The 23,403-nt window shown below is 39.2% G+C and overlaps 1 protein-coding gene across 18 annotated transcripts in view; it reads left to right on the top strand.

Annotated features, from left to right (window-relative positions):
* Nucleotides 1-23,403, top strand: part of LDB3 (LIM domain binding 3) — a 205,874-nt gene that overhangs the window by 1,251 nt on the left and 181,220 nt on the right. For 15 of the 18 annotated variants that reach the window (XM_067552504.1, XM_067552499.1, XM_067552506.1 and 12 more), the window contains exon 2: nt 13,410-13,464. The exons of 1 other annotated variant lie outside the window; for it this stretch is intronic. The gene's annotated coding sequence lies outside the window, so the exon portion shown is untranslated. Of the gene's footprint in view, nt 1-11,842; nt 11,901-13,409; nt 13,465-23,248; nt 23,303-23,403 lie in introns of those variants that run through there. 2 more of the 18 variants (XM_067552500.1, XM_067552503.1) reach the window with 2 other exon arrangements.

The following is a 23,403-nucleotide window of genomic DNA, read 5'->3' as shown; positions in this document are numbered from 1 at the left end:
GTATAGTCTTCTGCTCCCCACCTAATCCTTCACCACGGCACTGCTCACTTCCCCTGCGTAGGGGGGAGCGAGATGGGCAGGGAGCCAGGTCCTGGCAGTCGAGACCACCCAACCAGTGCAGAGAGCAGAAGGTTTCATCAGCTGCCACATAGTGAGTAGTCATCTTGATGGATACCAGGCATTCCTGCTACTGGCCACTGTGGGTATTGGGAACCCTCTCCCACTTAGAATGGGGAAGCGCATATAGGACATTAATTTCTGAAGAGGTGCTCACCGAAAAAGTTTCAGAACCTCTGCTGTAGATTATTCAGTGACATTGGGCTGAGTGTGCTGCCACTATAGCATTTCCATGTCCTCCTTGCCTGAGAATTTTGAGCCTAGGTTTCCTATATGGGCATGAAGAGCCCGCAGTTGCTGAGCTGGCTCTGCAAAAGCTTGTATTATTGAAGCCTCCAATAAACCTGTGTAATAAATTCATGTAAGTTTCTTTTACTTACTATGATAGAACTGGGGCACTTGACAGACTTTTCCTTAAATGGTGTTCCTTTCACTCTGTCCTTCATTCCACCCACTGCACAAAAACATTGCAAAGTGCAAATTACACGGGCAATTTACTAATTCCTGTTTGCTCTTACATGATTTGTACATTTCTCATCTGAACATGAAGACACCACTATTCTTCTTTCCTCTCTGCTGCACAAAAGGAGGAACAATCTTCCTGCACACCTTTTGACTTGGAAAAGATTACCACTTGGAAGAGCAAAGCTAACTTAAGTATTGAAGCTGTCAGTATTTTAGGCCTCAAGAGCTGGAGAAAATTGCATGGTTCCTGTACTTGATGAGCCAGAGGTTTTAATCACTTAGGTTTGTCTCAATTGATCCATCAGATTTTGTAGCCTTTTATATAGTGATGGGACAGAACCACAAAATTTGGACCAGATTTTGAATATCCTAAAACTGAGGTTGGGTTTTGAGCTGGGATTTTGCTCTTGTTCAGTGGCATAGAAAGGATAAGTGACTTGCCCAAAGTTGCACAGAATGTTAGCATCTCAACCAGGATTAACATGATGACTAAAAAGTCCATATCTATTCCACTACCCCTAAATGCCTCTGGGAGTCTGTTTCCACCCGAAGTTGACTGATTTACATTAAAAGCAATTTAAATAACTGATTTTAATCTTGATTTAAAGCAGCAAGCAGGAAATCTTGATTTAAATAATCAATTTTAATATTGTTTTGCATTTGCACTTTTTAGTTATTTACCTAAAAAAAGTTTATTCCTGTTGGTTAGTAACCATTAAAACATTGATTTGCAACTAAGTGTAGTTTTTACCCTGTATTTTAAACTTTTTTGTTAACTAAGAAGATATTATATATTTATATGTATTTATTTAATTAATTATATAGCTTATTCACAGTCTCAGTTTTTACTTTTTTAATATGTTAGAAAATGGTTAATGATACATTTCTTATTTGCTAGATGATGATTAATTTTTTATTTGTGTCAAACTATTAGGAAGGGAAATTGAAATTGAATTTAAAAAGCACGAAAACAGTATTTAAAATTTTTAATTTGTTAAATAAAACTACCTTTTAAATAAATAAGACAAAAAAGTTTATCAAGCACATGTTGCATTTAAAACTGAGTTATTAGGCAAAGGAACTATTATATGTAATTACTTAATTGAAGTGATTGTTTTTGATCACCATGTACTTCAGGGTTTAGAAGTAGTAGATTTCATCCTCTCATATCTCATTTTTATTCATAGAATTAACTCTGAATTAATTTTATAACTTTAAATAAACTAGTCATTGAACTGAACTAGATGAATAAACTGAAATGAAGAAAATATTCTCTCTGCACTTGTAGAAGAGGCTACCGCTATCAAAAGCTGCTTTAGCCCTTCAACAATCTTTGGTTCTCATTGCTTAGCCAGTGACTAATTCAGTGATTTAACTTCCTTTAAAAGTTTGGCAGCAAACACGTACTGCTTACTTGCTTTTTATTTTATTTTTATTTTATTTTGGTGTTTAGTTTAAATTATTTAATAGATTATAAAAGTTTAGGCCTTAACACAGGTTTTTATAATTTCAGATTTAATTGGTTTATTTTTTTAAATAAAAATGTAATAAATTTACATTTAAAAAATTGTTAATAAATAAAAAAAAAAAACCATTGGTTTTTATGCATTCTCCCCTTATGTAAAATGGGGCTAATGATAAATATGTAGTAGACAGGAGTTTTGTGAGACATAATTGGATAATGTTTGGAGAGTACTGTACAAACATGGGAGCAGAATTTAGGACTCTCAGGCTTCTGGCCTGCACTTATTCTTGTTTAGATCAGCTCAGTTGAATAGGCACTTTCCTAGGCAATTAAATAGCTATGTATGCATACTTCACAATACATACTTTTGCTTGAAAGTTAATGTTGTTTCTTACTGCATGTTGCTATGGCATGCTTTCAAATTTCGTAGATTTCATATTTCAAAACCATTTTTTCCCAAACTTCTGTGAGCATGTATAACTGAGGGATTATGCATGTGTGACATTTTAAGTTTGATGGTTCAGCTGTTTTTTGTCTTGGGGAAGAATTAATAATTTAATTTTTATATTGAGGAAAATTGGTTGCTTGGGGTTTTCTTATTATTTTGCTCTTTTTCATAACTGAACACTCTAGTTCAAGCAGTTTACCACAAAATGTCATAGATTTTCCATCACTGAAGTTTTAAAATAAATACTGGGTGTCTTTCTAACAGATATACTATAGTTTATGGACAAGTTATTGGGCTGAATGCAGGAATCACTGAGTGAAACTCTATGGCCTGTATTATGTAGGTCCCTACATTATGTAGGTCCCTTCTAGCTTTAAAATGAATGAAAAATTCAAAAGATTTTTCCAAATTGTAAAAGAAAGCAGCAGTGGGCAGAGACATGGCATGGAAAATTTCAATACCAAAGATAAATGTTTTAGAATGTTATGAAGCTGTGAAAATGGTTAACAATGGAAACTGTTTTGTAACATTAACTAAAGTGGGCACAACCAACAAGTCCTATAATACACTCACATTTCCATTAGCCCTAGACAAATCAATGTCATGTCACCATTATTTCAAACCTCTATGAATTATTTCAATTTGATTTGTCATATTGTCCAAAAAATCAGTTGTAGAATGTTCATTAGGGCTCACACTAGATTGTGACAGTCTGTACACAGTTCTGAGACCTTTTAATCTAGCCATATGCCTCCAGGAACTGTTCCAAAAGGATTTATTACAACACATATCCTCTATCTGTAAATTGTTCAGGCAGCTCTATCTCAAACTGTTGGATTGCCGCAGGATTTAATTCAGTGCCACGTTCTGGGACTTTAATTTCCATAGCTGGTGTTCAGGAGCCATTATGAACTGTAAAGATTTGAACCACAGGAGTTAAAAATTGTTGCTAGTATAGTCATGAACCACAACTATAGCTGGAAATAATGAAACAATACAAAGGGGGTAGGGAAGATTGTCTCACAATGCTTACAAATTCATTCCTGGTGTATAACTCCTTTGACTCCAGTGGAGTGGTGTTGTGGTTAGCCTTTTGTCTAGAACTGGATGAAGGTTTTTGACTGAAAATTTTTCAACAAAAAAATGCAGATTCGGTGACTGAAATATTTTGTGAATTTGTATCAATTTCTTCTGAATGGTTTTGGTAGAAAAACTTTTTAAAAAATCAAAAGTTTCATTTGTACAATTTTTAAAACTAAATAGTCTGATTTTTTTATTCAAAACAACTTTTTGTTTCAATATTTCCTTAATTTTATTTTTTTTAAATTTAAGACGTTAAAAATGCTCAGAATATAAATGCAACCTTTTCTTTGCCCTGGAACTATTTTTCCTTTTTTCTTTCTTTTTTTTTTACTTTCACTGAAAACTTTGAAAAATGTCATTTTTGGTTTGACCCAAAATGATTTTTTTTTCAGAATTACCAGCAAACCAAACAAGCTGTGATCCATGCAGCTCCACTTCCGTCTATTGCACTGTAATTAGTTATTTGTAGTTTAATTTCTCCCCATGCCACGGCACAGTAGATATCATGATAAAGGGAATGAAAGAATCTCTCCAAATGATGAGGAGAGTGAGGGGATTAGGCTCTGAGCCATTCATTAAGTGGCTCATTCTTACTCTGAGAGCACCTTCCACACCAAACTTTGACTGAGCAGTTCTGCTAGAGTCTTCTAATTGGTGCTGGGTGCCAAATGTTAGTTTGTATGTATTCTGTGTCAGGTTGGTGAGGCATATCACTACTGCAGCTGTATTAGATCAAATTGTCAGGCTTGGATTTTGGTCTAGCCATGAAAATCTGTCCCCTCCCCTTTTTAACAGTAAAGTTAATCAAAATATAACAGACTTGCAGTTATTTGCCAACCTGGTGGCATTACGAGGGGGAGGGACAGGTGCTACCACACAAAAATCCCATGAGAGAGTACAACAGTGACCATTTTACAGTGTTTGCCATTATTATTTTAAATCGTCATTTCCATCCCTGACTATTGCATACCACAAGTGTTACTTTGCAGGCACTGTGAGAAAGGCAGTTTAGCCTGGTTCATATATCATATCTACAACAAGAGATCCAAAATTCTTGGAAAAGTCTGGGTCATTCCTCCCGTCCCTGGAAAATGTTTGCTGTAGATTATCGCAGTGAGTGCACTGATGAAAGAGCAAAATATTTCTTTACTCTGGATTCTTAAAGTAAGGGCTTGCTACACAGAGACTTAGTATGCAGCAAGCAGGGGGCATAAATCTATACCACATTAGCTTGCCATGCACTAAGTGGTCTCATGGACCCTTCTGCTACACAGTTAAAATTCCATAGTGCACTTTGCTGTACTGCTGTTTAGTTAGTGCACTGTAGATTCACACTTGACTTGCCACATGCCACACTCTGTATAGACGAGCCCACCATATGGTGTTATGGTTCTGTAAGGTATTATATTGTAATGCATGTTTTAAAAGCCCTTGGGTATTTTTTTTTTTTAATGAACACATGATTTTAGTGTTCATGGAAAGTGCTCGTGTCTGAAGTCCTCTCTCCACAGAAGAGGTACAGCATAGGCAGCAGCAAAGCAATATTGATGTGCTTGGTCCCTCCAGTTCAAGATCGATCTCTTGGAACAAGAGGATAGTTTACACTTCAGGACCTTTCAGTCATTCACCTCTCCGCTGAGTCTGCCAACAAGAGGAGGAGGGGCAATTAGTGCCAATTGTGGTGTGATTTGTGTGATAAGTGCTCCTGTCAATGGGAAGCCAGGCTGAGTCCAAGTAAATGCAGAAAGGCCACCAAACTATCCCTTGTTAAAACTACAGATGTCTGTCTATTAATAGTTGTGCATATACATGTTTGGTTATTTTCCTGCACTGAGATGGCACTTGTGAGACAACAGAACACCAGAGAATTTTCATATGGCTTTGGAGGTATTTTATTTAAGAGAGGGGTGTAATCTAGTGGCCTGCGGGCAGGTGTTAAAGCCAGAAATTCCCAGATAGGAAACATGAAAAGGCAAGATGATTCATAGGGTAGGTGCTAGCCTCAGACATGGGCGCTTCTTGTTCAATTTCTTGCTTCACCACAGACGTCTTGTGTGTCCTTGGAAAAGTCACTTAGTTTCTCTGTGCCTCAGTTCCCTATATATAAAATGGGGATAATAGTGTTTGGCTATCTTGTGTGGATAAATACATTTAAAATTGTGAGGCTCTTTGATACTATGGTAATAGGGTTCATAGAAATGCCTAAAATAGATAGAAAGTTCTAATCCCAGCTCTGCAACCTTGGGGCAGATCACTTCACCTCTCTTCCTAAATTTCTTCATTTGTAAACAGGCATACTATTGTTTACCTCTCAGAGGTTTTCTTCCCCCTATCCTGACACACATGAATCAGTCTTTGTCTTAATAAAGATACATTTACAGATTAATCAGCCATGAACTGTGATGTGAGAATTGTAAGGTCTCTAGAGAGAGATGAAATGGAAGGGATGAACAATGCCTGTCACTGCGTACAGATGGCAGACATATGCCACTGACTATTTACTGCCCCTATTTATTGGGGAAGCTGGGTATCCAAATTAAACTTCAGTGAATTCCTGTTTTCTGTTTACATCTGCAATTGGAGCACCGGGATTGTGGTGTATTTGATAGATAACGCACTGACATTTAGAGACTGGCCTGAAACCAGGAGGAGTTTGGGTTGTAAACTGAACTTCAGTGCTTGGGTTCATTTCTACTAAGAATCCACCTTGACTGTCAGTTAAATAACAGCGTCTTGATGCCATACCAAGTCTTGGGATGTTATGTGAATGGTGCAACTCAGTGAATTGACAGATTTCCAATGAAGATTACAGTATTTGACCTCCTGCTTTTTCATCTGTGAGGAAAACTCTACTGTAAAAGTCAATAGGTAATAATGTTTTACTTGATTTCCTGTATAAAAGCTAAGTTGTCATATGGGCAATATTTTTAGAAATTGTAAGGTAAGGAAAGTTTGTTGCTAAAACTGATGCAATCCTACAGTAAAAGTATATAAAGTAATGTAGATGTGCTGCATTTCTTCAGACTTGATGTAAATTAAATTAATATCCTCTGAGCTGCACTCATTACATTTAACTTTGGCTTGTTCAGTAAAATAAAGTCATTTGTAAAATTCTATTGACATTATTCAATAGCTATGCCATATCCTCATTTGAGTCAGCTTGTGTCCTGGACACATCTGTGGTCCTGTTTTTAAAGAAAATCGTTGCGTTCTTTAATCAATAGAGAAGTGAAGTTGGTCTACGAGTCAGTTTAATCATCATTGGGAAGAGCACACCATTGAACCTTATATTTCTGAACTTAGTATTGAGTAAAAGATACTGGGAATCAATGTTTTTATTATTAAAGTGCTAAGCACTGTACATGATCACATGATAAAAGCCAAGCCTGTTTGTACTTTCTAAAAATTGAATGCAATGCTTATTGTGAAATCTGACATATTGATAGCATTGGAGACTGAAGTGCTTAATTTATTAGAACCAGTATAGCATGGGCAAATGGCAATGTAAGTTTCCCTTATGCCTCTCTGTCAATATATCTCAAACCTGACCACCTCTAGGAGTAAGTGTAGATTGCTATCAATGTTGCCCATTCAGTTCCTGGTCTCTTTAAGGTGCCAGCTGATGCAATTTGTGATCCAAACACCTGCCCACTAGGAACTGCACTAAGTCATTTCACATATTTGAGAATTTTTCAACTTGTCTTCAGTTGAATCAGTGAGCAAAAACTCTGTAGCATGTTCGTGCAGGGCCCTCCTGCTGCTCGGGTCCTTTGCGCCCACAGACCACTCAGAGACCTTGGCTTCGTGCTCCCACCAGTGTGATTTATTTAGAAGTTGCTTTCCCACCATCGTCTATGCACAAACAATCCAGCTTACTGGCCTCAAAGGCCTCACGGTCTCAGCCACCAACCAAGGAGAGCTCACTCTCTTCCCTACTCAGAGATTTCTCCCTTTCTGGCTTTTTCCCCCCTTCACTTCTTTCCTGTGAGCCTTTTATAGTCCCTGACTAACGAGCCCAGCAGCTCTCCCTATTGGCCCACTAAGTGCATGCTTACTCAGCTCCAATTCTCCGTTAATTAGGGCTCACGTGACAGAGGGCTGGATCAGCTTTCTGTTGCCCAGCACCCTGTCACAGCTCCTATGCTATTAAACTAATCCTAGGAATCATCCAAAACATACAAGTGAGCATTTTACAGTGTCAGAGATGAGTTATGGATAAAGAACAGTCAGATGGGTAAGACAGTCCGACCACTTCTCAAAAATGTCCACCTCAAGACTGGCTGCCAGGGTAAATTTGAAGCCACCTGTCCTTGAAGATCCACCAATGATGAGCTCTGCCACAGAACTTCATGTTGCTAAAAGTTTGTTGCAGAATTTTACATTTGGGACCCTACATCTAATCTTCAATGCACTTATCATCATGCTATCTGCGTACTATATTCATAACTAAAAAACACTTAATTCAATCTGATAGGACCATGTTTTCCAGCCCACTCACCATTTACATGGACGGTTCTTGCTATATCTCCAGGAGCAGCTTTTGCTATTGAGGAAGGACTTGTGTGACGTGATGGGGAAAAATAGACTTCTAGGGCTGACACAGCATGTATTCATCCTCATCTTTACTGGCATGGGATTCCATTGCAAAGGGTCTGCCAATTTCATCGTCAACTTCATCAGCCATTACATTCCCTGTGATCACAGCTGTTCTGGTGGATCACAGAGAGCAGGAAAGACTTCTACCCGTTGAGGACTTTAAAGATTCGGACCAGTATACCACTGAAACTGAAGCCAGTGCAGAGCACCAAGGTTATGTTTTTAAGTCAGATAGCTGTCATTATCAGACCTAAATGAAGAGGCAGATTCTGCCCTGATTATTCCCATGCAATCCTATTGAAGGAAATGGAATTGGAATGGCCTGGCATGGGTGCAAATGAGGACATAATCTTGTCCAGAATGTATTCCAGTTTGGAGGTAACAAAAGCATGCATCACAATGGCAAGGTCTTCAGCTACTGTTAGAAGAATGCAAAGTCATGAGCACTCAGTGAGTAAAGAGGGAATATGGAGGACACAAATGAAATCATATCACTCCATGCTCCCATTTATCTGTAAATGTCTTCTTATGCTGAAAGTCCATGGATACATGATGTAATTATGAAAATACTTATCAAAATAATGCTGAAAGCTGTTTGACATTACCCTTTTAAAATCAAAGAAAGCAGTCTTTATTTATGAGAAATCCAGGCTTCAAAACCTCTTATAGCCCTGGTGCTGAAGGAGCCAAAAATACCATCTCCGGGTCTTGAGGATTCAGTACATTCTATTCAAAAGGCATTAAAACTGTAAGTTTTCCTTATACTTTAACTCCTCCAAAGTGTGTCTTCCATAGTCAGTAATAAGCATCCTTTCCCTCTGTGCATCTAGTATACAAGATGTAAATGTAAATATGAATTCTAGCTGAGTAAGGTTTAACATTACTTCTCCTGTTTTAGGTTTCAGTCCTACAGCTGGTTCTGTACAGGTGGACCCTTGCATCTGCACAGAGGCCCAGTGATTGATGCACTACATATGGGTGCAAGGGTGTTTTAGGGTTCATTCAACACAGTGACACCACCTGCTGGCCATCCTGGAGATTAGCTCTGCCAATTTGTGCACCCCATTCAAGTGGTGCCTCTCCCATCCTGCTCTCACCCTGCAGGCCCACCTCACTCCAGAAACCACAGCATCTTCTTCATGACTCAGCCTTCCAGCTGGGTTGCCATCCGTGTTTCCCTTTCTGGAGTTACTCCAATGTCTTTCTATGTAAACAGTTCCAGGCAGTCTTCTGATAATACCACCTCCCAGTGGCCAGTAAGAGAATCCAGACCCACCCCTACTCCGCGTTCCAATCCAGGGACCCTCACCTCAACCGTTGTGGGCTCTACTCTCTCCCTGCTCCTGCTCCTCCTGCTCCTGCTCCTGCTCCCTCTTCCCAGGAAGTGATTGCTGCTAGCCTTTCTGTAACTTTTGCTAGCACTCCCGAGTCTATTCTCAGCTCCTGGGCTTTATAAGCCCCGCCTATTCCTGCCCAGCTGAGCCTCCTTTAGTTAACTCCCTGCTCCCTGGCTACTCCTCCAGGTGCAACCTGGGCAGTTATTTGGCCTACCTGGCCACTATAACCCCTTCTAATCCTGTGTGGGGAGAACATCCCATTACAAAGGGTCTGTTCAGGTGTATTTGGACCTTTCCACACTGGTGATGGGGAAGACTTCCTTTTAACTAAGCTTATGGAGTATTGCCCCAAGCAAAATGAATGCATGTAGTATCTATATTTGAATGATATTTTTGTGATAATCACAGGATTCTTGACATAACTTAGAAATGAAGATGAGGTTATAAAAGACAAAATATTAATCAAGGAAAGATATAAAGTCAGTCCTTTAAATTCAGGATTTTTTGTTTTTAATTGAAAATTGATTTACTGCAAAACACTTTCTCTCCTTTTAGGCTACCATTTTAACCTCATTTCATTAATTTAAAACTATTATTGCACATCAGCTAGGAATAAATTGTAAAAAGATTTTGCATCTACCTGTTCTCCGGCTTTGGAAGTGTTACACATGTATATATTTGTGTGATATTCCATCAATTTAATTATTGTTGGGGGACCTTGTAAAGGTTTGGGGATTTGATTTAGATAAGCATCTAAGTTAAGGATCGTAATAATAGGTTCCACTTCTGTAAAGACTTTCACCTGTGGCTCTTAAAGCACTTTGCACATATTTATTTTTTTTACTTCTTACCATCTTCAATCTGAAAAATTCAAAGTGCTTTAGATATAACAGTGAATAAGGCCTGTGAGGTGTATAAAAATTATTCCTTTTTACAGAATGGGAAATAGAGAGAGGGCTAGGAATGTAGGCTCCAATTTAGAAAAGCTCATGCTTAAGTGCTTTGTTGAACTGGGCTTACAACCCTTATCTCCTCACTCTCAGGATTCTGTTCTAATCACTGGAAAGTACTACTTTTAATATTTATCTGAACTTAGCCAAACCACATTGGTTTGGAAGTTGGATATAGACTTTTTTGTGAGCTTTCCCAAGTTTTCTGGTTTCTGTTGGATCAGAAAACTTTTCCCTGCTATCTGGAATTCTCTAACAGTATTTTCACTTCTTCTCTTGTCCAGTGTTGGGAAGTTTGGTTGCACACAAAGGAAATGGGTTAACATTAACTGAACCTTCTTAAACCCCAAATATAGGTTCAGTTGAAAAATGTGCAAAGATTTGGATCCATTCTTATTTTATTTGGACTTTTCTTGTCCCTCCTCAAGAGAAGTAAATCTAAACTAAACCTGTGGAATTTTCAAAAGCGCTCAACAATGGCCTCCCTCTGTTCCCACTGAAGTTAAAAGCTTCTGTTGACTTTCATGGGAACAGAATTAGACCAATACTGAGCTCTTTTGAAAATCTCACTTAACATGTTCCTAATCATTCAAGTGATGATGCCAAAATTGTTATAACATTTTACACAGATCTCTGAGAATGATACACTAAAAAATCTTAGTGGAAATAAAAAAATGCCATCAATAAGATTAACAATGAAAATTGAAGTTAATTTCACAATTGGATTGTGTATGTAGGATATACCTTTGCTTATAGTTGGCATGCATTTTCCTCTCAGCCAAAACTATTGATGTGTCAGTCCTATTCCATTTCTGCATGTCAGTGACAGAAAATGCCTTCTGCTTGTACCTCCACTTTTCCCCTCACAAAACCCACATAGAGTTGGTACATTTTATTTCATCAGCTGAAAACAACCACTGTTCCACATGTGCATCTATTCAAAGACCCCATGTGGCTATTCCTATCATCTGAGTAGTTACATTTAAGCCAGTGGTTAGTCACATGTATAATAGTTGCTGTTTGGGTCTATATGAGTAAGGGTGATAGGATCAGCCCCTGCTGACTACCCACTTTCATACAAGTCAACTGACCCTATTTATTTTTAAGTGAAATATTTGTTTTGTTCCCCCAAAAGCTCTCCCAATTAAATAAAGTCAAATGTGTGTTCCAGTTTTCCTCCCACAAATTATAGATTTTGAATGTTGGCTAGTATGTGGCCGAAAGTTAAAAGCTAACCAAGTTTAAAGTAATCAAACTCTCAAAACGTTTAAAAAGAAATGGGGCACTGTAGCTTTAAGAAATCCACCTTAAGCAAGCTCACCTCCCCCTCTTTGTCCTGAATGGACTACGTCATGGGATGCAGGGATCAGATAAGTGTGCAGCTGGAGCAACAAGAGATCTGTAAGAGTACCAGAGGACATCTGCAAAGCTACGCCCAGGTAGAGATGATCAGCACGTCTCTAGCTAAGCATTGCGATCTGTCTAGCTACACTAATTCTTTTCCTAGTAACCAAGGGCTTTTCCTTACTACTTTATACTTATTGCATGTTGCTTCTAACTCTTGCTGATAATTTTTCCTTTTCCTCTCAGAATGGAGCACGCTAGTTTTATTTACTGAGGCTGCTGTCATGTTTGCATTTCATGCTTGTGCCTGTTGGGGTATTAATCAGTCTGATGTGCTAGCTGGGATTTACTTCAGACCATTTGTTCACTAATCACATAGGATCAGCTGTTTGGTTCTTTCTCTTCCTCCCTCCCCCCCCCCCCCCCCAAGTGCACTGGTCACCCAGCATTCAGCAGAGGCTCTAAGCAGCCAGCACCTCATTCCTCTCTCCGTCCCCTCCTCTCCCCCCTCCCCCAACCTTCCCCCAACAAGCCAAAAACTACTTTTAAGCCTCATGCTACATTTATCATTTTATTTTTCTAAGTAGTTGATGCTAGGAAATGTTTGTGATATACTTAGAATAAACTTTGTATTTGCCAAATTATCGTCTTTTTTTTAAATTTGGAGCCAAATATTGCTTCTGATCTAGTCTCAAAAAAGATTTATAAATCAGTATTGTACAGCTAACTAGCAAAATATATTCTGTTAGCTGTTTATATGACCCATCTTCAGATTTTGTTGAGGAAAGCAATAAGCTGATGCACATGATTTTTAATTGTATTAACAAAAATTTGCAATCTTTTGTCCACATTATTTGGGGTGCCAATCTGAGTTTAAAAGTCAGTTTGTTTTAAAGCATTTCCAGCAGCAGCATAACTTCTATATATCCCTCTGTGAAGACCTGCACCATCTAAATGGTATAACTTCTATATTGCATGATATTCATAGACTAAATGATATAACTATAGGTATGTGAATTGTAGATGGATGTACATACTGAGGACCCAGGACCTGAACTGATAGTACTATTTCAAACCATTTTCTAATGCTAAAGACTGCAAGAAGATAAATATACACACAGATTATGCACACATAGTTTCTCTATGATATGTATCTGCTCTTTTCATGTTCTTTGAGGCATTAGGTCTAACAAAGCTTATAGCTCCAATTAATGAGGGATTTATGCTGGCACCAAGTAGAATGCATTGCAATGTCATAACACTAATAAGGCTGAATTTAGCAATCCCAAAATGCTGACTATTTAAGTAACTGTGGCTGGACTTTATTGTGAGTAAAGCCTTATAGTTTCTAACTGTTTTCCTTTTTCTGCAAAAAACCCTCAGAAATTAAAAAAACAGTAATTGGAACATCATAGAAAAACATAAGGGGAAGAATGCTCAAGCTCTGCCCAAAGATTGGGTATGGTACACCTTAGCCAGTGGAAGGACATTGCCCTCTCTACAACAAGTAGCATATATCATTTGTAAATGAGTTGTGTATAAAGTGGGTTGCCATGCACTTTAATTTCTAAGGATATTTTATAAATGTTTTTCTTTATTGATAGGCATTACCAAAAAAAGAGAAGAAGCCTTTGGTGTTGGGCATGTAAAAGCTGGCAGGCAAGTTGTTCGAATGTTGGTTTGAATTGATTCTGTTGGGATCTGGCCATCAAAATAAAATTTGTTCATCTTATCTGCCTCTGAAAGTGAAATAGTGATATGAGGTCTGTGAACTGAATTGTAGTGTAATACATTATGAATGATTGCAAATGAATATACAGATTATACTCTTATAAAACAGCCCAACATTTTTTTTAAGTCCTGTGGGGATTTTGAGGAATCTTGGATCAGGACCCCTTTATTTAAGATTCCTTGTGTTAATCATTTTTTTAAACAAAAAATATTTTTTTTCAGGAAAATTCATGTGTCCAAGTAATAGAACAGAACATATACTGAAGAGTATTAATTCTAATAATTTGAGATTTTCTAGATATGAAACCAATCTTGTTATGGCTCAGGTGCCTTTGATTCCCCTTGCTTTGAAAACCATAGGAGTTGAAGGTGCTCAAACCCAGGATCTGGTCCCATATTCTCATTTTATTAGAATGTTTTAGAAAGAATAAATCCTAGTAAAACATTTTACAAAAGATACAGTACTTAAAGCCAGGTAGTTAGCTTTTCATGTAGCATTTCCACTTCAAGAATCTCCCAAAACTAGCAAGTGTCCAGAGGCATAGAAATCAAAATTAAGAACCATCTGAGATTTGTATGAATATGAAGTAAGCTTTGTGTCCTGGATCTACAGCTGTCCCTAATTGGCTAGCTTGATGGCAATCTTAAAACAGAAGTCAAGGAGTGATTTAACTACTCTGTCACTCATATTAGTGGGCCATCTGGGTGAAGAACAAGGCATATTGGTGGGGCCATGTGGGTAGACTCACATGACTGCTGCCCAAACTGTACACATTCTCTGGATAAGTAAGGGACCCCAGGACTGTCAGTCAAACACTTTTCATCACCATGAAGTTCATATAACTTATTTATTTGTATAACTCTTCTGGATCTCCAAGGAGGTTCAGATTTTTATTGTGATTCTTGTGACAAGGTATGAGTATTATTTTTATCTGGACCATTTTTCACTTCTCTTAAAATTGGAGCCCCAACTATAAGCATTTTAATCTTACATATTTGATTATCTAGCATTACATATGCAAATCTCAGCTTTATAGAAGTTCAAGAGACTTCATGTGTGTCTAAACTTCACAGAGCAGATGCTAAGCTCCAGTAGAGTTCCTGAACCTCACTTAGGAGTTCTGCAACACTGTAGCCCGAAATACCACTCCTACAGGAAGGAGCTGATCTGCACTAATTGCAGCTGTGGGAAACATAGCTAACCTTTGGTTAAATGAAAAATTTGCAATATCTGGGATTACCATAACAGAACATCATACTTAAAACAGTATAAAAATATTAGTGTATTGGATTGACTCCCCCAAATAGATATGCGGGTTAGTGCAACTAACCTAATTGCTTGCTTTAATGATTGGATGTATTAAATATTATTGTCCTCATTTGACAGATGAGGAAACTGAGGCAAAAAGATATTGAAGGTTTAATTTGAAGAAGACAATTTCATCAGTTTACTGAGGGGATTATTATTATCAAAATAGAAACAGTAGCTTCTTTGAAGCCCAGGTAGTACCTTCTCTTAAGTTGACCACATGAAAGCTTACTGCAGCCATGATCTTATAAAATGCTCCATGTACACTATCTTCTGTACATGCACAGAGGTCATTGAAGGATCAGAGCCTAAGTCAAGTGTCAACCAATCTACCTTTTCTGGAAATATCTTGGAGATTCTTAATCTTTTAGATGTTACAACTTTGTTATCACAGTAATGTTCAGAGTAAGGGCCCGTCTAAATACCAATTCACGACTGCATATAAAATATACAGGATGAGCAATATGGCCCAGTTAATGTAATCATATAAAAAGCTTATCACTTGGAATTTCTTGGCTTGATTAGTGCTTATTTCCTCAATCTTAACTCTGAATTGATGCTAGCTTTTTGTCTTTCCATCCAGTTGATAGTAATGTACTTCCAAGCGTTCAGTCATAGCTTTCGTCAAGCTCTTCCTTTATAGTACAACAGCGCAGTATTTTGGCATTTGCAAATTGTTTCTACTACTCTAATTATTCTGCCATTAGTTGTCAAACCATGACCTGGTTCTATTCTGAGTCATTACTTTGCGGTAGCCCTTCTCCCCCTTTCATGTGAGTTATGTTAGTGTCCACATTAGAGTACCATTGTTACCATTATATCTCTTTTGATATGACACTAATTCATGACTGGTTCTATCAATCAACTGCTGGGCAACACAGGTGGGACTTGCGGAACTCTGGATGATCTTTCATTTTGATATTGGAAGAGAAAATGTCATCCTATTCCCTGAAATTTTTTTAAAATGTTGTTACTCAAGTCTGTGATCTTCTCGTCTGACTAAACGTAGTTACTATCTTAGTTTTTATCTACCTCTTCTGTTTTAAGGGGAAATCCAAGCTGAAGAATGTGGGAAAGGGGTCACCAAAAAAGATAGTAAATGCCACCTTCTTGGGCAAAATAAAAGACTTTGAGGCAGTTGCTTTTTATAGTGAAGGGCAGAAATATTAAGAAATTAAAACACAGGCTATAATTAGAAATCATCAGAAGTTTTTGACAGGAATAAGACAGGGTATTATGTAGAACAGTTTATTTCATCAGGTTCCCTAAAGTACTTTACTAAGTAACCACTGAGTTATTATGATGGGGTATACAAAGCCCACACTGAGATGGAAGAGGTTAAAGGACAGTACTTGGCCTAACTAGCCCCACCCCTCCAACCCTGCAGAGCATGCTCCAACTGAACACAGGGTTGAAATGGGAGCAGCTTAGCTCAGAAGGCTGCTGCCAAAAGGGGCTAGAGATGCCTCCCTGAAGTACCAGCACTGTGTGCTGAGCCTGATTGGGGCTGATGGTTTGGTTTCCTTTTCTTTTTCCTTATATGGGACCAGAAGCAGAGGGAAGCAATGGTAGCAAGTGACCTAAGGAGGATAACTCAGAAGTCCTAGGAAGATTGGTAGTGTTTGACCTCTGGTCCATCCTAGGACCCTGGGTCAGAGCCTGGTGGAGTGAGTAGGCCTGTGCTCCTTTACCAGTTCCCCATGACTGAGTGGTTGCTAACCACTAGGCCTTTCGGCCCACCAAGGATCCTATTACAGTTACATAGTAATGGTAATGACTTGCTGCTGTGATGTTACCCACTGCAGCAACCTGTCTCTTCTTGCCCCAGATTATCCTCATGGTTTTGGTGGGCCTGATTTCCCTATTCCCCTAGAAGTGTAGAGCTCCTGCATTTCCCATTGACTCCAGCAGTCGTTGCAGGTGCTCTGCACCTTTGAAAACCAGACCCCATATGATCAGTACAGAGGGGAGTGTAGCTTATTTCATTTGGAGTGATGCTTGTGACTGCATGTAATTGGCTGTCATACCACCAGTTATCTGCTCCAGATGCTGTCTGTTGCATGAACATGCACAAAACAAAGCACCACTTGTTCTGCAGGAATTCACAGCAAACCTGGAGATATGACAATAGTATGAAGAGCTCTGGATGCCAAAGTAAATTACTGTGTGGCACATGGCTTAATGGAGAAGAGGCAGGGGAAGTGAACAAGAAAGAGAGGTAGCTGAGACAGAGTTAGTGGGGAGGGAAAATGGACACAGTAGAGGATGAGCAGGGAAAGGAGGGGGAGGGTGTGTGTTGAGGAGGCTGGACTAAAAAAGTGTTCTAGAATCACTTCTCTCTGATGCTGCTGTTGTACTGTCTTGGTTGGTGCTGTCTTGGGCATTAGATCTTGTTATACTGAAAGAGAATTTTGGCCAGGACAGCAGGGGTGTTCCCTATATCCTCTCTGAACATGCCAAGCTATTTTGGACTTTCACATTGATGGAGAGCCACCAAAGAAATAGGCACAAGTGACTTCAGTTTAACATTACATCTGAAAGACCGCGCCTCTGATGAGATTACTTCTTTAATTTCATGTAGTATCACTCATCCTGCAGGATTCCATAGCCCGTTCCAAACATCCTAAACTATAAAACAAATAGCATGTTACACATGTGAAGATCTGACACAAGCACACACTGTCTGAATAAGTGGTGTCTCTATTTCTCAAACAGTAATCTGAGCAGAGCTAGCATTTCAGGGACTTTACTGAGGTATTTTCCTTTCCTCTACTGCTTTTTAGCCATTTCTGTAAACATCATTTACTTTCCTTTCTGATTAAATCGTATAGACTTTACAGCAGTCCTCAGAGTTTTGTTTCATAAACTTAACATTGATTTAATTATCTTAATTCCTTTTTCTATAGCAGTATCCATAGTAGTGAGTCAATGACTCAGTGGTCCAGGAGAGGATCTCTCTCATATAGTGGTTCACAGAATGGAAAATATTGGAGAATCATAGTAGTGGGACACTAAGTTACTATGCATCTGGCCTAGTGTTGCACTGACATTGTGAACAAGGTCCAAGCACAAGTAACTGCCTTCCTAGAACTGTAACAGCTAGAAATGGAAGAGATCTAGTATGTTATCTTCTTCAGAACTCTCCACACTACATGAAACACACAGCATCTGATCTTTCTTTAAAGTCTTTCTGCTTCATGCTCTGAAACTTGCCACAAATTCACAGGAGGAGAGGGAGGAGGAGACCATAAAGTCTCACTCTTTTTTGTTACTGTTCTAATAAATTAGTGCTTTAAAGTATTTGACCATTTTTTCTATTATTTGGCAATATTTGACCCATTAGTTGATCAATTAGTTTTGGACTGTTCAAATGCCTAACCCTATATGTGTATATATAAAGCCAGGAGTGGAAAACACGGTTTATAATTGCACTGTTTTGTACACTCCCCCTGAAACTCTGGTATAGACCAATGTCTGAGACAGGATGCTGAGCAAGATGGACCATGATCTGACCCAGTATGCAGCTCTTACGATCATACATAACTCAGAGCAATACATTTTGGGCCCTTTGCAGCATATTTTGGAGGTATCTACTTTGCATTTGGGTTGGGGTAAATTCTATTATCCAAGTGCAACTTCTGTGAAAATTTGTGGAAACTGCACCTTTTTAACTCAGGGCAGCATTTGGACCTTTTGCTAGGAAATGTAGAGGTGTGATTAAAGCCAACTCCTTGCCAGTACATGATTAATTCCTGTTGTACAAATTGCTCTTCGGAAAAACTGTCAAAATAAGCCCTGAACATGAATACTTTCCTTCTTTATTTCCTCATGGGTTTAAAACCTTAGTCTTTACCCAAGAAACAATAAATAAGACGGTGGTGGTGGTAGCTCTCTGTAATCTCTTTAGGATTTCTGTTGTAGCAGTAATGCCACCTACAGACTAACCTCCCATCAACACTTTTAACTGATTCTAGCTCATTATGTACCTTAGTTTTCCTCAGATAAGAACATTGATTGTCTCTAGTTTGTTTTTCACCAAAACACAAATAGGGATTATTTCATCCATCTATCTGGGATGACAAGAAGGAACTATATAGCTGTTTAGGAGGTGCAGCAAATGAATAACATATAGCGCTCATTTGAAATTAATGTGGAATATAGATAAGCAGAATGCTATTACTCAAGTTGGAATGCAGCCAGAATTTTGGGAATAACAACCTTAATCCTATAGAAAATGCTATGGGATTTCTTTTCTTCAATTAACAGGACTAATTAAAATCTCAATTTTTATGTTTCATTTGAAAGGTAGTACCTGTAGCAACATGGTCTCAGTAGTTTCTCAGAGGGAAGAATGCCCCTCTAATACTATAGTCCCCTGTACAGTATTGCACTGCATTGTCAACAGTGATAAATGAATCCAAATGAGAGAGTAAGGTGTTTGAATTTACAACCACCTCAACCATAACTGATGGTGTTAACAACTTAATTGTTAAAGCACCAACAAGTGAGCCCTGCAATGAGGTGGGACTTAAGTAGTAGGGTTGTTTCACGTCTTACAAAGACTTTGGGTATGTTTACACTGCACAGTAAACCTGAGTCTGTGAGTTCTGGAAAAAACAACGAGAGTTCTGTGGCACTTTAAAGACTAACAAATTTAATTTCAGCAGGCATAAGCTTTCGTGAGCCTCAGCTCACTTCCTCAGATGCAGTAGGTAGAAATGTTACGGCAAATAGGTAACCTAGGAGGCATCATATACATATACAAGTGCATAGAGAACAATGGGGTAGGTGGATAAAAGCCGGGTACTTGAGGTCTAATGACAACCATTGAGTAGGAGGTGAGAATGGGTGATCAGAGCAACTTCTTGTAGTGAGATAGCCATTCCAAATCTCTGTTTAAACCCAGTTTAAATGTGTCAAGTTTGCAGATAATTTCTAACTCAGCAGTTTCTCTTTGAAGTGTATTTTTGGAGGTTTTTTTGGAGAAGTACAGCAACCTTCAGGTCAGAGATAGAGTGTCCTGGGAGATTGAAGTGTTCTCCAACTGGTTTATGGATGTTATTATTTTTTATGTCTGATTTGTGTCCATTTATCCTTTTGCGTAGTGATAGTCCAGTTTGGCCAATGTACATGGCAGAGGGGCATTGCTGGCGCATGATGACATATATAACATTAGTGGATGTGCAGGTGAATGAGCCCCTTATGGTGTGATTGATGTGGTTAGGACCAGTGATGCTGTCACTAGAGTCGATGTGTGGGCAGAGCTAGCAACGGGGTTTGTTGCAGGGATAGGTTCCTGGGTTGGACTTTTTGTAGGGTATGTGGTTGCTGGTGAGTATTTGCTTCAGGTTGGGGGGCTGTCTGTAAGCCAGGATGGGTCTGCCACCCACTGCCTGAGCGAGAGACGGATCATCTGCTAGGATAGGTTGTAGATCTTTAATGATGTGTTGGACAGATTTTAGCTGGGGACTGTAGGTGATGGCCAGTGGTGTTCTGTTGTTTTATTTGTTGGGTCTGTCCTGTAGTAGGTGACTTCTGGGTACCCGTCTGGCTCTGTCAATTTGTTTCTTCACTTCTCCAGGCGGGTATTGTAGTTTTAGAAATGTTTCATAGAGATCCTGTAGGTGTTTGTCTCTGTCTGAGGGATGGGAGCAAATCCCGTTGTATCTTAAGGCTTGGCTGTAGACAATGGATCGTGTAGTGTGTCCAGGGTGAAAGCTGGAGGCATGAAGATACGTATTGCGGTCAGTTGGTTTTCGGTATAGGGTGATATTAATGTGAACATCCTTTATTGTAGTGTCCAGGAAGTGGATTTCTTGTGTGGACTGGTCCAGGCTGAGGTTGATAGTGGGATGGAAATTATTAAAATCCTGGTGAAATTCTTTGAGGGGCTCTTTCCCGTGGGTCCAGATGATGAAAATGTCATCAGTGTAACGTAGGTAAAGAAGAGGTGTGAGGGGACAAGTTTTGAGGAAACGTTGTTCTAGGTCAGCCATAAAAATGTTGGCATACTGTGGGGCCATGCGGGTGCCCATAGCTGTGCCACTGACTTGGAGGTATAGATTGGCTCCAAATCTGAAATAGTTGTGAGTCAGGACAAAGTCACAAAGTTCAGCTGTCAGGTGTGACGTATGATCATCGGGAAAAATGTTCTTGATGGCTCGAAGTCCATCTTCGTGTGGAATATTGGTGTAGAGAGCTTCCACATCCATAGTGGCTAGGATGGTATTTTCTGGGAGATCACTGATGGATTGTAGTTTTCCAGGAAGTCAGTGGTATCACGAAGATAGCTAGGAGTGCTGGTGGCATAGGGCCTGAGGAGAGAGTCCATATAGCCTGACAGTCCTGCTGTGAGAGTGCCAATGCCTGAGATGATAGTGCGTCCAGGATTCCCACGTTTTGGATCTTGGGTAATAGATAGAATAACCCTGTCGGGGCTTAGGGGTATGTCTGTGTAGATTTGTTCCTGTGTTTCTTTAGGGAATTTCTGGAGTAGATGTTTTAGTATCTTTTGGTATTCCTCAGTGGGATCGGACAGTCGTGGCTTGTAGAATGTGGTGTTTGAGAGTTGTTTGGCAGCCTCCTGTTCGTAATCCAATCCATTCATGATGACAACGGCGCCTCCTTTGTCTGCCTCTTTGATTACAATGTCAGAGTTGTTATTGAGGCTGTGGATAGCGTTGCATTCAGCATGGCTGATGTTATGGAATAAGTGGTGTTGTTTGTTGACAGTCTCAGTTTGTGCACGACGGTGGAAACACTCTATGTAAAAGTTTAGTCTGTTGTTTGAGCCATCAGGAGGAGTCCATGCAGAATTATTTTTCTTGTAGCGTTGGTAGGAAGGGATCTGAGGGTTAGTGTGGTGTTCATTGGTGTGGTGGAAATATTCCTTGAATCGGAGACGGCGAAAGTAGGATTCCAGGTCACCGCAGAATTGTATCGTGTGTGGGGTTGGTAGGGCAGAAAGATAGTCCCTGAGATAAGACAGATTCTTCTGCTGGGTTGAGTGTATAACTGGACAGATTTACAATATTGTTGGTAGCAGAGTTAGTGGTCTCTTGTGGTATGTAGGAGTTTAGATAGTTTAAAGTCCTTTTTCCTCTGTAGAGAAACAAAGTATGTGTTGTCAGTGGACCGTCTTGTTTTGGTAAAGGTCAGCCATGTGGAAATTTCTGTGGAAGTTTGACTTTTCATGAGATTATCCAGCATTGAGAGTTCTTTTTTGATCTTTTCCTGTTTGCTGTACAGGATGCTGATCAGGTGATTCCGCCTGTGCTGAAGCATCCTCACTGCATCGTAAACCTGGGTTTACAGTTGCTAGACTCCAGTCTCACAGCTGTGCTAACATGTCCATACTGGACTATGCGGACCCTCTGACTCTGGTCTGCAACTTGTCTTGAGTCCTCACTGCAAAATGACAGAGCTTGAACCCAAGTCATAATGGGATTCACTGTCTGACCTACTTCCCCCAGCAGAGTCCTAGGACCTGAGTCCTGTCTGACCCAGACAAATGTCTGATTTGTGTGTGGATGGAAGTGGGGCTTGGGCTCAAACCTGAGTCAGAACTTGGCACTGGGACTCAAATTCTGTGTTCTATTCCCAGCTCTACCAATGACCCCCTCTGTTACCTTGAGTAACTCACTTAACTTCTCTATACGTCAGTGTTCCTCAAAGAAAAATAGGGGTAGTAGTTATCTACACCAAATGGTGGTTTAAAGATTTAATTTAATAATGCTGACATAATTAGCTACTCTTTTCTTAATTTACAGTCCTTATAAAATCACCTGACAGTAGCATGATCAAAATGCTTTAGCAGCAGACTTCTGTCGCATGATAACAGAATAAACAAGGGGTAAACATCTTTTCATGAATGGGGGGGAGGGTCTATGAGGCAGATATTATTCTAGTGCTGCAGCAAATTTTCCATTTTACCAGGTCAGTGCAGAGAGAGGATTCATATGCATCCTATGCTTTCCAGTTAATATATTTGGGCTATCAGGAAGGGTCAGTATAAAAAGAACTTGATTTGTAGCATACGAAATCTCAAAATGAAGTAAATCTAAATTTTTGCTCTTTGGAGCAACAGTCACAAGTGGTTTTGGAAAGCAAAATTTTTGAAGTTAGTAGAGTATTAATATTTGGGCTTCTAGTGAAACCTAAGTTGGGTGCGGGTGTGATGGAGGTGTTTTTTTCATGATATTTTTTTAAAGAAAAAAAATCTATCTATATATGTATATATTCCCCCACAAAGTAGTTCTGAGCATGAAGAGGGAATTGGGGAGCCTAGAAAGATCTGCTAACCTCCCAGGGGGCTATATTAGATCTCTGAGTCATGGAGTCCTTGCATAGTAAGTGTTTGGTTACAAGCCTTTTATGGGCCCCAGCTCAGTTGGGATATCAGTATCTGCATTATAGCTCCTGTCTATTCTTAGGTGGCACTGCAGCAGGACTGAGCAGGCAAGGCAAAAAAGAGGCAATTATTGTGTTCTCAATATTTATAAATGTCTTTTTTCCTTTTTTAAAACATTTTCTTTTATTTCCCCCTTTCCCCCACCCCT

The sequence above is a fragment of the Emydura macquarii genome, unplaced genomic scaffold (genome assembly GCF_026122565.2).
Source record: "Emydura macquarii macquarii isolate MOO-44397 ecotype Brisbane River unplaced genomic scaffold, CSIRO-AGI_Emac_v2 contig_1390, whole genome shotgun sequence".
Classification (NCBI taxonomy): Eukaryota; Metazoa; Chordata; order Testudines; family Chelidae; genus Emydura; species Emydura macquarii.
Note: the sequence above shows the minus strand (reverse complement) of the source record. Positions and strands in the feature narration are given on the sequence as shown.